The sequence below is a fragment of the Hemitrygon akajei genome, chromosome 14, assembly GCF_048418815.1.
Source record: "Hemitrygon akajei chromosome 14, sHemAka1.3, whole genome shotgun sequence".
Classification (NCBI taxonomy): domain Eukaryota; kingdom Metazoa; phylum Chordata; class Chondrichthyes; order Myliobatiformes; family Dasyatidae; genus Hemitrygon; species Hemitrygon akajei.
In genome coordinates this window covers 69,441,235-69,455,012 of record NC_133137.1, presented here as the reverse complement: position 1 = coordinate 69,455,012, position 13,778 = coordinate 69,441,235, and the positions used below count along the sequence as shown (strand labels likewise).

The 13,778-nt window shown below is 40.2% G+C and overlaps 1 long non-coding RNA gene across 1 annotated transcript; it reads left to right on the top strand.

The window, feature by feature from the left end:
• Positions 1 to 8,108: 8,108 nt before the first annotated feature.
• On the top strand, positions 8,109 to 10,950 carry LOC140738675 (uncharacterized). Its single transcript, XR_012101418.1, has 3 exons — positions 8,109 to 8,156; positions 10,346 to 10,503; positions 10,728 to 10,950. It is a non-coding gene; the product is annotated as an uncharacterized lncRNA (long non-coding RNA).
• Positions 10,951 to 13,778: the final 2,828 nt, after the last annotated feature.

Here is a 13,778-nt window from a genome sequence, read left to right as displayed (position 1 = left end):
GGAACTCAGCAAGTCACGCAGCATCCATTTAAGTGAATAAACAGTCGACGTTTCGGGCCTGTTGTGACCTTAGACAACCTTCTTCACTATACTACCAATTTTGGTGTCATCTGCAAACTTACACCTACATTATCATTAATATATATTATGAACAATGTCATACATATGATGTTTGATTGCACCTTAGCAAAACCACACACTATGGTGTGTCCTCTGCAAGTGGATATGTGCATGTATAATAAACAGGCAACGTGAGTGAATCTGTAGATGCTGGAAATAAATAAAAACACAAAATGCTAGCAGAACTCAGCAGGCCAGACAGCATCTATGGGAGGAGGTAGTGACGATGTTTCAGGCCGAAACCCTTCATCAGGAGTTGAAGGGTTTCGGCCCAAAACGTCGTCACTACCTCCTCCCATAGATGCTGTCTGGCCTGCTGAGTCCTGCCAGCATTTTGTGTTTTTATTTTTTTTTGTATAATAAACAGGGCTTATTTCCAGAGAAAGGATCTGCTGCATATCATTGGAATGTTAAGTTGTTACACGATGCCCTCTGGCACAGATATCACCAAAGTGCATTTGGAAAAAGAACATCATAGGAAAGTCAAATGTACTTACTGCAGAGCATTTTTCATAACGTAGCACACCTTGCAGTATCCAGCATCAAACTGGAGAGGGTTCAAAGGAGGTTCACAAAAAGATTCCAGGATTGAACGCCTTGTCATATGAAGACCGTTTGATTGCTCTGGGCCTGTACTCACTGGAATTCAGAAGAACGAGGGGTGGCCTCATTAAAACCTATCCAATGGTGAAAGCTCTTGATTGATTGGATGTAGAAAGGATGTTTCTTATGGTGAAAGAGTCTAAGACCAGAGGACGCAGTCTCAGAATAGAGGGATGTCCTTTTAGAAAGGAGATGGAGGAATTTATTTAGCAAGAAAGTAGTGAATCTGTGGAATTCATTGCCACAGGTAGCTGTGGAGGCCAAGTCTTTATGTATATTTAAGGCAGAGATTGTTAGATTCTTGATTGGTCAGGGCATGAAGGGATACCGGGAGAAGGCAGGAGATTGGGGCTGAGAGAAAAATAATCAGCCATGATGAAATGGTGGAGCAGACTGAGTGGCCTAATTCTGCTCCTATAGCTTATGTTCTTATGGTCTACGGTCTTATTCATGCTGCATGATGCCCAAATCATACTGACATTGATACATATCTGTGCAAAATTCTTCTCGTTTTCCTTTGGGGTTAGATAAACTTCCGTGGGAAACGCAGCTTTAGGAATTTTCTAGGGATAAGCACGAACTCTAATATTATTATTCATGTTCATCGAGTTTGTCCAAGATTATTTAATTGGAGACAACTATCAATTTCATAAGATGTGGTATTAAATGTAGGCGTAACACTGTTAAAACTCTATGATTGTAAGCTAACATGTGATAAGGTATCAACCAGCTGAGAAAGAAATAGGAGAATTGAAAGTTCAAAGTAAATTCATTATCAAAGTATGGATATGTCAACATATACTATCTTTAGATTCATTTCCTTGCAAACATTTACAGAAAAAAACGAAAAAGAATTTATGAAAAAACTATAAATAACAAAGACTGACAAACAACCAATGTGCAAGAGAAGATAAATTGTGCAAATAATTTAAATAAATAAGTGAATAATACTGATTTGTGGAGCCCCTGGGAGTGAGTCTATAGGTTGTGGAATTAGTTCAAAGTAAGTCTATAGGCTGTGGAGCCAGTTCAAAGCGAGTCTATATGTTGTGGATTCAGATCGACATTGAGGTGAGTTATCCATACTGTTTTGGGAGCCTAATGGTTGTAGTGTAACTGTTCCTGAACCTGGTATTATGGGACCAAAGGCTCCTGTACTTCCTGACTTAGGTCCCAATAGTAGTTCTGTTCTGGCTATTTAAGTTTAATATCAGCTTGTCAACTGGCATGAGAATATTTTAACTAAGTACACTTAGTACAGTTATTTACATTATTATAGCCCCAGGAACTGGGATACAAGGGTGAAAAAAAGGAAGAAGATAAATGGGACCCACAAATCTTAAGCTAGCCGAAGTATGAGAGTCTAGTGTCAGTGAAGATAACGTAAACATAATGCGAGTTGCAATCCGCTGTTCGGGCAATTTAAACACCAGCCCAGACAGACTGGGGGCTCCTCTCTGCGTGATGCTAAGGTTGTGAGACTGCCCCGGGCTGCTGTGCTTCATGTTTGCAAACTTTGCAGTGATTTACCCCGCCAACATGATGAACTGAATACCGAGGCTTTGGACTCGAGGACTCAATTTGGCTCTAAATTCTGCTGTCGTCACTTGCTTCTATTGTTTGCATGACTTGTTTAACTTTCTCTCTCTGTGCACTTTGGGGGTTGGTCTTTACTTCTTTTTTAATTGGCTTCTTCTGGGTTCCTTGCTTTGCGACTGCCTGTAAGCAAACAAATCTCAAGGTTGTATAAATGTACTTTAAATAAAGCTCTGTCCTGGGTCAATGTACAGGGTGTTGAAATCATCACAGAGTTCGGGTGGGTCAGTGTACATGAGCAATGACATATCTTGCATAGCTATCTATCAGTTATCAGTCATTATCTCTACCCTAATTAAGTAAACATCAAGACATTCTTACAATCAGGACTCTGAATGGTGATTGTTGCATAACAAGTTGACACAATCTGCAGGATCCTGTCAGGAACGTATCATATGGCCAGTGAAGTGACAAATTAAGGGGATGAGGATATTTTATTTATTGCTATGGTTAGGTTTGTTCACAAGTTTACAATGGATACAAAAAATGAGAACAGAGAATAGGAGGAAGAATATAATGAATATATGTGATACTGGGAATGCTGTAAAGTGTGAAAATAGGAGACTATTTAACCTATACAATGGCTAAGAATGTCAGATAGAGATAACAAGACTTACTCTGGTTACTGCAATGCCTTTTTCCTGTGATCTGCTGAACAGATGTTCAACCTTGTGGTGGAAGATGAAGGGAATAAAGGCCTAACCAACAGTGGAAAAAGGAAATGTGGTGTTATGCCATGTTCTGGGGCAGGACCTTGTATTAATCAATAATCCTAGCATTCACGGAAAGGAAACAGGATCGATATTTTGGGTCAGATATCTGTCATCAGATGAATAATTGTCAACCTAAGATATTAAGTGTCATTTCTTTTTTGTTGCTTGACCTACAGAGTATTTCCAGCAGTTTCTGGTTTTTAATTCATACATTATACACACACACACACACACACACACACACACACACACACACACACACACACACACACACACACACACACACACACACACACACACACACACACACACACACACACACACACACACACACACACACACACACATATATATATATATATTTATATTTGAAAACCACCACCGTAGTCTATTTGGCAGGGACTAGATGGGCCAAAAGGGCTTTCTCTGTGACTCTATGACTATGACTGTTCTGGCTAACAAAGTTGGTCATTCAGCGAAAAGAACAGTGTTCAAATATGAATATGCCTACTTTCCACTAAATCTATTCTGGCAAACAGCTGACATCATATTTTGGCCTATGACTGAGCATTGTTTCCTGTAGATATTAACATTTATTCTTTTTAAAAATGAAATGACCTTCCTGTTATTTAAAACTTTCATGGACACATAGTTTCATGAAGTGTTTTGCAGCAAAGGTAGAACTCTTTGAAATAACATTGAAGCTGTGAACAAGCCCTTGCTCCTCGTACCCCACCCCTTCTCCTCCTCCCTCAAAGAAGATTATATATTACACAATTGTTTTGCATAAGCCACCTGCATGTAATTGATTTGAATGCACAATTAAACCTTAATTTTGTAGGATATTTGAAATGCTACTGGTATTGACATTTACAGTTTTGGGTTTCACAGTCATTTATTTTTTGTCTTCGATTTGGCACCAGAAGCTATTCTGCAGATTGAGGCTTAGTTCCGTAAGAACTAGAGTGCAACTTTATAAACAGGATGGTAAAAATACAACATTCAGCAGTTGATAATCAAACTAATGGGGAGTGAAGCAATGTTATGCATGTTTCTGATTCTCTCAGCACCATCTGTTAACATTGCTCATTTTGTGTATGATTTTCATGTTTACTGGTTCTTTCACCAAGCTGATCTAACTAATAGCAACAGTATTATTCATCAGCGATATTTCAACCACTCTGAACTCTGTATTAAAAAGATTTACAGGTGCTGTCCACTCACAGAAGAGCCAGGTTTAATTAACAAAGGCTCAGAGACAGCACAATGGGTCAGTCACGCTAAATTGGAACTCACAATAAGACTACTGCACAGCAATCGGTACACCCACAAACTCGCACAAATTGCAGCCGCTTTTACTGTAGCCATTGCAATTCCCATTCTCAACATATCAGTCGACCGAAGGGAAATAAAATCTCGCAACACATAGACGGTGGAACCATCAGAGGATATTTAGTAGTATTTAATTCCATGTCTCCCAGCAGACCTCACAACACATTCATTCTTGGTTGCCCATGGTTCTTTTATACTATCCCGAAGGATGCAATTTGAGGGATAAGAGTTCTTCCCTTCCCTAATGACAGATCATGCCACTCACAACTTATAACACACAGGATGAGTAATGCTACCATCACAGCTGCATCTTTACAAGGAACTTAATGCACATAAAATAAGGCCCTCAAAGTAAGATTTCCTTATCTGTGCCATTTTGCAGAACCTCAGGTTTCAAAAGCCAGGTTGCTATCCATTACGTATTATGCTCTATTTCAGGGGTTTCCAACCTGGGGTCCACGGGCCCCTTGTTTAATGCTAAAGATTGGGCACCCCTGCTCTATATGATTTGACCATCAGGTAAGTTCAGCCAGTGTCTGCCAAGATCAAGCAAGGGGTGGGTGGTGCAACAGGAGGAGGATCCATACCGTCTTTGCCTCTAGCAATAGGTGTTCCCCAAAGACACCATTGGAGAAATTCTCAGAAGCCCCATACCTTCCTTCACATTCATTTACATGTTTGTAGGGACATTTTGACCGAGGTGTTTACAGAGTTTGGGTCAAAACTGTGCTAAGCTGTGATGTGTGTTGAGGTCATGGTTCAGGCTTCGATTTTCTTCAGGTTCATGGGGATGGTTTTGGGGCCAGCAAGGGGAGTTAGGGGTCAGGTTAGGGCTTAAGGACAGTAGTGAGGGAGCATGAAGAGTCAGGGGCAGGAGTCCAGGATGGTCGCTCTGCAGTCAAATATGAGTGATCCTGGAGTCAGGCTGACAGATGCTGAGGAGATCAGCAATCACAAGGTCAGTGAATCCCGAGTCACGTGGGGGTCGTGAAGGCCGGTGACCCTCTAAGCCACCAGGATCAGAGGTTTGTACAAGTCCTGCCGAAGGGTTTTGGCCTGAAACGTCAATTGTTTACTCTTTTCCATAGATGCTGCCTGGCCTGCTGAGTTCCTCCAGCATTTTGTGTGTGTCGTTCAGAGTTTTGTACAAGTCCAGAAGTTGAGGAGCAAAGTGCTCTGTGATTAAAGGTCAGTGATCCTAGAGTTCAGATCAGTTGAGGCTTGAAGGTCAGATCTGTGATTGGCGAGTCTTGTGGTCGAGGCCTGAAGGTCAAAGCTGTGATTAACGAGTCCTGGGGTTGATACTCTGAGGTCAACGAAGTTCAGCGCTCACAGTAGAAAGCTTGAAAGGTTGAAGGCAGAAGCCGGAAATTCCAGAGGTAGAAAGCCTAAAATGTCATTCTGAATTTGGTGAATCCTAAGGTAGAGGCCTGAAAGTCAAGTCTGTAAGTCCATGCCAGAGTTTAGAGATTGAAGGCCCAATGTTTGTGAATCTAGGGCCAAGGACTGGAGCCCTGGAGGGTGTCTGTCCTGGGGTTGGAGGCCTGTCTGTGTATGAGATGGTTGTGTGGGCAGGAAGGTGGTAAAGTGGGCTTCTTTTGCTGTTGTCTTGTTCTGTTTTGTTGTTGTTGTTACTGCGTGTGTTATTCTGAACAGTGTGAACATGCTCTGTTGTCACTGCAATGTGTGCTGACACTTGTGGTCTGCACTCAGCACACCCTTAGCTGTGTTACTTGTTCAAGGAATTGATGCATTTCACTGTATGTTCAATGTACTTCTGGTAGATGGCGGTTGTGCTCAGATGTAGCAGCCTCTTAGTGGCCACCAAAGGTGTTTTTGTCTTTTTTAAACATCTTTTTTATGATTGCGAGACAACACTGGTCTTTAAGAAGTTTGGATGCAGGTCTACCCCATCAATGAGCTGCTTATTGGCAGAGGAGCTGAAGGAGTTGGTCTTGGTGTGGACCATGTTGTATCAGAGTTGGTACACAAAGATGGTATGCAGTGTAACAATAGGTGATTGTCTCAAATATTTTTCTTGTGATTGCAGGACCCTGTTGGACATTGATAATGTAAGATGCCGCAGAGCCAGTTCCCTTGCTTGTTGGTGCAACAGATGGTGGGAGAGGTGCATGACCATGGTCATAGCAAGGACTAGGCCTCAAGCCGCAGGCTTGCCTGATGCTGCAGTCCGAGAGAGGAGACTCTGGAGGGGGTGCAGAGTGGTATACATGCTCGGTGGGAACTGGCCTCTCCCATTTGTGCTGCCCTCCATTGTTGGATCGGTGGAATAACAAGCTGGATTACATGCATGCGCGTGTGTATGTATATATATATGCATGATTGTACATTTGATGCTTTCTTGAATATGCTTTATGTGTGCCTTGTGCTGTGTTGAGCTATGAATGTTTTGCATCTTAGCCCCAGAGGAATGCTGTTTTGTTTGGCTGTATTCATGTATGGTTGAATGATAATTGAACTTGCATAAATAAATGCAAATCTGAATCATTTAAGGTAAGATAATTATGTACTCTTTAGTCAGTTCAATAATCAATTACTTCCACCACTACTAGTTTATTCCTCTCCATAGATGCTGACTGACCTGTTGAGTTCTTCCAGCATTTTGTGTGTGTTGCTCTGGATTTCCAACATCTGAAAAGTCTCTTGTGTTTGCCATTACTAAATGAAGTTTCAGCACTTAATAATGCTTTCCAGGAAGATACTCTGTTTAAAATTATCTTCTCCCATAATAGCAGACTGAAGCTCTCAATTTAGATTTTGGTTTCAGCTAGAAGTTGAAACAAGAACTTCTAAAGATCTAATTAAGAAGTTTGGTTGTTATCGTCTTGGTAGAGAAGATGAATGTCCATATACCACATTCATTTCTATCATCTTGCATTAGTCTCAAGGCTGAGTACCTTCATGGCAAGCAGCTATGCCCATTAACACATTGTAGCTCAAATGGCTCAAATCTTAAGGACATTTGTGTAAGGAACACAAAATTAAATACTCAGATATTATGCAGGATCAGAACAATATAAAAAATGTAGGACTACTCAGGGATCAAAACCATGCTTAATCTCCTTTTAATTCAATGGAATATTTTGGTAGCAATTGCAAAAGGTTATTTAATCAGCCTGCTGCTCTTATTAAAATTACAACTAAGACTCAAACAATACATCCCATTTGTTATAGCAGACTGTACAATAACATACATACCTAACACCATACATGATTGTCAGACACTGGTCCAAATACTGACACAAAACCTCTGCAAGAGTGTGACAGCCCTGCCCCTATGGGTTTCATTCAGACTTCTTGTCTCACTATAACATTGGAATGAAGGCAAAAATCACAAACTGTCTATCTAGTGTTTGATATCTAACATGTCATCGGAACATTGAGACCCTCATATTTCCAAAGGCATCTTGTATCACTTCTTTTTTAATACCATAAAATATAAGTTAATATAAATGCTTAACATAAATATAGGAAACAGAATTTGGATTCTTGGGCTTACTCTTCCCGTAAATGGCTGATCTTTAAGCTCAACACTTTTTTTTAATACTATCCCCATGCCCTTTGATTCTTTTACTGTCCAATAGGATCAGACACGATGTCACTCAGTTACAAAGGAATTTCTGAGGAAATCTTGCTTCTTTGGTAAATCATTATGACAAGTCTTTGAACCATGTGCACAAGTCCACTGTTATTATTAACATAAAATTATTATGCTTTTAGGAAAAGAAGTTGCTGCTAGTAGCATGGATTGTTCTGAGGCCAGTCCATAAAGTAAGTGGTCTCATAATATGCATATCATATATTATCTTAATGGAATTTAGTTTAGTGTCCTTTCCCTTTGAACATTGTGAATATAAATGATGGCGAGGAATGTATGAACATCACATAAAACAAATCTTCAGACTTTTAAAGATTGTGATGACTGGATGCAATTTTCCTCCAATTACGTATGTGGACATCCATCTTGCAATGTGAAGTGACAACTACATAAGTATTCAATTTGAATGGTTAATTCGCCTTGATAATAAGGTTAAGGAATAGACACTATGGTTAGTTAAACCAAATATCACTTGGCGCAGGCTGTACAAAATGGATAAATAACAATGAAAATGGAAGAAAATACATGTTTGCAGAGAAAAATTGTGAAACAATGAATCATAACCTACCAGTTCCTGTTAGTTTTTGGTTACTTGTCATGTAAGTTTGGAAATTCATCTTCTACGCTGAGGTGTTTCAGGGATCCAATCACACACCCAGTACTGTGCACACAGTGATATTGATTAACAAATCCCAAGATGCAAACAAAGTTGGTGTCAAAGTTCAGGCAGAGATCAAAACATCCAGAGAAATCCAAAAACCAGAATCAGGAAACAGGCAGAGTCAATATTCAGATGAACAGAGTACATCTCTGGAATGCTGGAAAGGCTCAGAAAAATTCACTGGTACAATCTGGCAACAAACACATGAAAACACAGGACTGAAATACACCGAACAATAAACAGAGAGGCAGATGATAGGTGGAGCACAATGAGACACAGGTGGCAGCAATACAGGTAATAATGAGAAACAGGTGAAAGACGGAGTACTCAGTGATACAGGGGTCAGAGTAGAGCAGGAGTACATGGCAATACAAAACCACAGACTGACTGCTGGGGGGAAACACACAAAATGACTGAGTTCAGCTGGAGGTACTGACAATTGGAGAGGGTTCAGAAGAGATTCACAAGGCTGATTCCAGGAATGAAAGGGTTACCACACGAGGAAGGTTTGATGGCTCTGGGTCTGTACTCACTGGAATTCATAAGGATGTGGGGGGATCTTATCGAAACCTTTTGAATGTTGAAAGGCCTAGACAGAATAGATGTGGAAAGGATGTTTCCCATGGTGGGAGAGTCTAGGACAAGAGGGCACCACCTCAGAATAGAGCGGCATCCATTTAAAACAGATGCAGGGAAATTTCTTCAGCCAGAGGGTGGTGAATTTGTTACCACAGGCAGCTGTGGAGGCCAGGTTGTTGGATGTATTTAAGAGAGATTGATGGGTTCTTGATTGGACACAGCATCAAAGGTTATGGAGAGAAGGCTGGGGAGTGAGGCTGAGGGAGGGATAAAAGAAGCTGCCATAATTGCATGGCAGAACAGACTTGATGGGCCAAATGGCCTAATTCTGCTCCTATGTCTCATGGTGTTAGTCATTTTCAATGGTTTGCACAGAGCCCTCCAACCTTGATCCAGTTAGCATCAAGAAATAAATTATCAGTGAACAGCTAGACAATCAGATTTGTTAAAGATTGTCACAAGGGTCAGCAAAATCAAGTGGAAACCAGATTATCTGTCTAAGAGATAAATAGATTTTATTTATAGTTCAGTGGTAGAGATTAAGATACAATGGATAGATTTGCTAATTCAAAATATTTATGTGTAACAAGAAAACTAGTTGTAAATCCTAACAATACTGTTACCACCAATAAGTAAATTATGTCATCATTGTAGATTGGTGGTTAAAATTCTAGAGAATTTCTTAAAAAGGGCATTGTCCTTGTGGTATTGAGCTGCTTGAGAGTCATTGAAGCTGCAGTAACCAGATAAGTGGAGAACTTTCCATTATGCTGATGACTTGTGACTTTTAGATGGAGGAAATTGTTTGGGGATTTTTAGAAATTATTCTAGTGGCACTTCGCCAATGTAATTTTCTTTGAGATGGCTACAATGGATTGTCAAAAGGCGAATCACTCACTCTGATCTATTCTAGTAACCATGGTATTTACTGTATATTAGTCCAACTAAGATTCTTCTCAGTGTCAACCTTGGCATATTGATAATGGAGCTTTGGCTACTGAATATCCAGGTTATGAGGTTAGACTCTCTGTAAAGAAGGTCATTGCTGGTCTTTGTGACATCACTGTTATTTGCCACTTATTAGCCCATGCCTCAGTGTTGTGTTAATCCTTTTGCTTGCAGGAATGGAATGCTTCATTTGCTGAATTGCGACTGGAGTTGATTATGATGCAATCATCAGTATAGATCCCACTTCTAACCTTGTGATGAAGGCAATCATTGATAAACCACCTGAAGATGGCCAGGCTCAGGAAATTACCCTAAACAACAAAGTCCTAAAGGTTTGATAAATTACCTCCAATGATATTACATTTGTTATTAGAGTTTTGAGCATAAAATCATTAAGCTGTTGGAAGTTAGGAGATATATTAATTGGCAGAGTTGGAAAAACAGTATTTATTGCATAAAAGTATTAACTGGGCTGAAGAGGTTTAGTTAATGATGAACAAGGAGCATTTACCAACTGCTTGGAATAAAGTACTGTATTTAACTATGTGTGCTTAAGGCAATAGGAAGCTTTTTGAGGTGGACACCTTGATTATCTGAAAGAGAGGAAGACCAAGAAGAAGAAAACCAATGCAGACATTGCTCTGTTTACTCTGATTATCCAGTCTATCATGAAGGAATCATTACATCTACTACAGGCTGTATATATCCTTTGCATTGTTATTTTAATACCACAGGACTGCTCTTTCTTTAAACACCAATAAAACTGCTCTATTTCTTGACCCTTTGGGTAACCTGTAACCTTTAGAAAATGTTTTAACTCTTCAGAAAAAGTTAAAATATTACAAATGCCAACCACTGGAGTGTTTTCCCCTTGATGCTCATTGACCAGTTTGATCAAGGTGTTTAAAGGCCATTCTTGCTCAAATGCTGTTTTGATGTATTCCCTCTCACCTCATGGTCTATGTTTCGATGAAGGCTGGGATGAATTGTGGAGTCTAATAACCCTCTGACATCACAAACTGGGTATCAATGAGTTACTGATGATTGTGATTAACTGATTGTCAGAAAATTTAGTGCCAGTCAAACACAAAGTAGGCAAAGATCTCAAAGCTAGTTACCACCTTTATTTCATGAATTCATGGGGAGCTGTTCCATATGTCTCCACCAACACAATTCCAATTTATACAATAAATCTAACCACACTAGGTCAGCCAGTCTCCAGATACAGTTTCTGCAAATTACACATTAGCACCTATACAATAGGTTCCTCATTGCTCGGAGTACCAAACAATTTATTAATCACACACAAAATGCTGGTGGAACGCAGCAGGCTAGGTAGTATCTATAGGAAGAAGTACAGTCGACGTTTCAGGCCGAGACGTCGCCTGTATTTCTTCCTATAGATGCTGCCTGGCCTGCTGCGTTCCACCAGCATTTTGTGCGTGTTGCTTGAATTTCCAGCATCTGCAGATTTTCTCGTGTTTGCGAATCTATTAATCACATTGCCTCTCAGATGATTAGCACCTATACAATCAGTTGCTCCTTGATGACATGATCTATTGTTATCATGAAGATAGACTCATTCTATTTTTTTTATCATGCTCTCTGCACAGCTCTGGCAACCCCGTTCTCAAGCTTTCCTCCACACTGATATTCTAAAACAATACTGATGATTGAGAAAAGTTGAACTAAGCAACTTGGATTTGTTCTGTTTTTAGAGAACAAGACATACCTGAGAAATTTTCTATAGAGTAGATACGTGAGGGGCAGGTAGTTTTGAGGAAGTAGAGTGGTTACAGAAGGATTTAGACAGATTAGAAGAACATGCAAAGGTCATGCATTTTGATAGAAGAAACATAAGGATAGATTATTTTCTAAATATAGAGAAAATTCAAAAGTCTGAGATGCAAATGGAGTTGGGTGCCCCTGTACATGATTCCCTAAAGGTTAATTTGCAGGTTGAGTCAGTGGTGAAGAAGGCAAACGCAATGTTAACATTCATTTTGAGAGGACTAGAATATAAAAGCAAGGATGTAATGTTGAGGCTTTATAAAGCACTGTTGAGACCCTACTTGGTGTATTGTGAGCGGTTTTGGGCCCCTTATCTAAAAAAGGATGTGCTGAAACTGGAGAGGGTTTAAAGGAGGTTCACGAAAATTATTCCAGGATTATGAAAGGCTTGTCAAATGAGGAGCATTTGATGGCTCTGGGCCTCTGCTCACTGGAATTCAGAAGAATGAGGGGATGACCTCATTGAAACCTATCAAATATTGAAAGACCTAGATATAGTGGATGTAGAGAGGATGTTTCCTATAGTGGAGGTATCTAGGACCAGAGGACACAGCCTCAGAATTGAGGAGCATCCTTGAATAGAGGAGCATCCAGAGATGAAGAGGAATTTCTTTAACCTGAGAGTGCAATTTGTTGCTACAGGCAGCTGTGGGTACACTTAAGGCATAGGTTGGTAGATTCTTGATTAGTCAGGGTATTAAAGGATACAGGGAGAAGGCAGGAGAATGGGGCTGAGGGGGAAAATTGGTCAACCATGATGAAACAGCAGAGCAGTCTTGGGCCAAATGGCCTATTGCTGGTCCTACATCTTATGGTCTTTTGATACTGTAACTGTACTGGAACAGCTTGAAAAGGGACATTGCCAGCTCTGGAATGCAGTGCTATAGCTGAATTATTTCTTGGCCCTTACTGTATCCATTATGTTCAGTTATTTCTACATAACGCACAAATTATTATCTGTTGACTGGCTCTTGTGATTGGTGGGGAATCCAGACAGCAGTCAGGGTGGCTCTGCTCACTGAATGTGGCTGTGAATGTGTCTGCCTTGCCTGTTTCATGCTGGGCCCTAGCATCTTCAATTGCAGGGAACTCTTTGGAGGAATGTCCTTCCATCAGATGTTTAATTATCCACCACAATTCACAACTAGACCCAGCATGATTGAAGAGCTTTGATCTGATCTGTTGTTATGGAATTACTTGGATGCTGTCTAATGCAAATAGGTCCTGTGATGTTGCTTCTGTTTAGGTATATCTGAACAGGATGCAACTTCTGTCATGTTCTTCTACATCCATTCCGTCAATTTTTCTGACTCCATTCACTTGATGTTTTAGTTAATAAGAGATTATGGGTTCTCCCCTTGGCATTTTCATTTCATGGAGCATATGCATTCTGTGCCTTTTTGAAATTCCCCTTAAGTGTTTGTTACTGCATCAAGATTAACCAACCCCATAATCTAATTTACTTGTTCACTTTAGCTAGTTCTACTTTCATGCCCTCAGGTTCTCTAATTTAAATTTAGAATGCTAGCCTAGGATCCATTCTTCACTTCCTCAAACTGAATGTCAAATTCAGTTCACTTCTGGTTGCTGTTACAGAGGGGCATCTTCGCAATGAGGTTTCTAATCTGCTATTTGATTCATAATACCAGCTTCAGTAGAGCCTCCTCCTGTATAGGTTCCCATATCATTTATCTATTTATTTATTGAGATTCAGAATCAAATAGCCCCCCCCCCCCCACCCACCAGTCCCTCAAGCTGCACCACCCAGCAACTCCCAGTTTAATCCTAGCTGAATCACTGGACAATTTACGACGAC